Below are 1,760 nucleotides of genomic sequence, written 5' to 3'. Positions count from 1 at the left end.
CTCCCTGGGTGGTGGCCATGTCACATGTCACCTCCCCCCAGGACACGCGTGTCCATCCCGTGGTGGCTACATCACATGTCACCCCCCTGGGTGGTGGCCACATCATGTGCCACCTCCCCAGGACACATGTGTCCATGTCATGGTGGCCACATCAGGCGTCATCTCTTGCCAAGCCAAGCCATTCCATGCCAAGCCATTCTGTGCCACACACAATGGCACAGTGCCACACGATGCCATTCCATGCCATGCCACACACCATTGTGCCACATCATGCCGCACAGTGCTATGCCATTCTGTGCCATGCCATGCCATGCCACACATGATGGCACAGTGCCACACGGTGCCATTCCACGCCAAGCTAAGCCATTCTGTGCCACACCATTCCATGCCACACCACCCATCACCGTGCCACATGGTGCCATTCCATGCCAAGCCGTGCCATTCCGTGCCATGCCATTCCAATGCTGTGTGTGATGGCATGGTGCCACACGGTGCCATTCCGTGCCAAGCCATGCCACCCATCACCGTGCTGCATGGCACCATTCCGTGCCAAGCCGTGCCACACAGTGCCACGCCATTCCATGCCAAGCCATTCTGTGCCACGCCATTCCATGCCACACGTGATGGCACAGTGCCACGTGGTGCCATTCCATGCCAATCCATGCCAAGCCACACATGATGGCACGGTGCCACACGGCACCATCCCGTGCCAAGCCATGCCATTCTGTGCCATGCCACGCATGATGGCATGGTGCCATTCCAAGCCAAGCCGTGCCATTCTGTGCCACACGGTGCCATCCCGTGCCATGCCATGCCACGCCACGCCACACATGATGGCACGGTGCCACACAGCGCCATTCCGTGCCAATCCATGCCACGCCATGCCACACGTGATGGCACGGTGCCACACGGCACCATTCCATGCCAATCCACGCCATTCCAATGCCACGCGTGATGGCACGGTGCCACACGGTGCCTTTCTGTGCCAAGCCAAGCCATGCCATTCCAATGCCATGCCAAACCAAGCCATGCCATGCACGGTGTCATACGGTGCCTTTCCGTTCCAAGCCATTCCATGCCACACATGATGGCACAGTGCCACACGGTGCCATTCCACGCCAAGCCGTGCCACACGGCACCATTCCAATGCCACGCATGATGGCACGGTGCCATTCCATGCCAATCCATGCCATTCTGTGCCACGCCAAGCCACGCATGATGGCACGGTGCCACACGGTGCCACACGGCACCGTCCCATGCCGTGCCACGCCATTCCATGCCACGCCATTTCATGCCACACGGCACCGTTCCGTGCCACGCCACGCCATTCCAATGCCACGCGTGATGGCACGGTGCCACACGGTGCCACACGGCACCATGCCACGCCATTCCGTGCCACGCCACACGCCACGCTGCCACCCTCCCCCCCCCGCGGTGCCGTGTGCCGCCGGAGTTTGACCCCGGGGCCGCCGTTTCCACACGGCCCGCGCTTGCCCGTTGCCCCTCGCCCGTAGCCCTCGCCCTCCCCCGGCCCTCCTTACCCGCACCCGCTGCGCACGGCCCCCCCCGGCCACCACGAGGGCCCGCGCCGTGCCACCCGGCCACCCCGACGACACCCCGGGGGGGTGGGCCACCCCGCTGGCCACCACCGTGGCCACCAGCAGGACCAGCAGCGATGGCATCATGGCACGGCTCCTTGGTGGCCACCGACACCCCAGAAGTGGCCACCGGTGCCCCGTGGGGTGTGTGTGTGTGTGTGT

Source organism: Calidris pugnax, unplaced genomic scaffold (genome assembly GCF_001431845.1).
Source record: "Calidris pugnax isolate Ruff unplaced genomic scaffold, ASM143184v1 scaffold1201, whole genome shotgun sequence".
In the NCBI taxonomy this organism is placed as follows: Eukaryota; Metazoa; Chordata; class Aves; order Charadriiformes; family Scolopacidae; genus Calidris; species Calidris pugnax.
Note: the sequence above shows the minus strand (reverse complement) of the source record.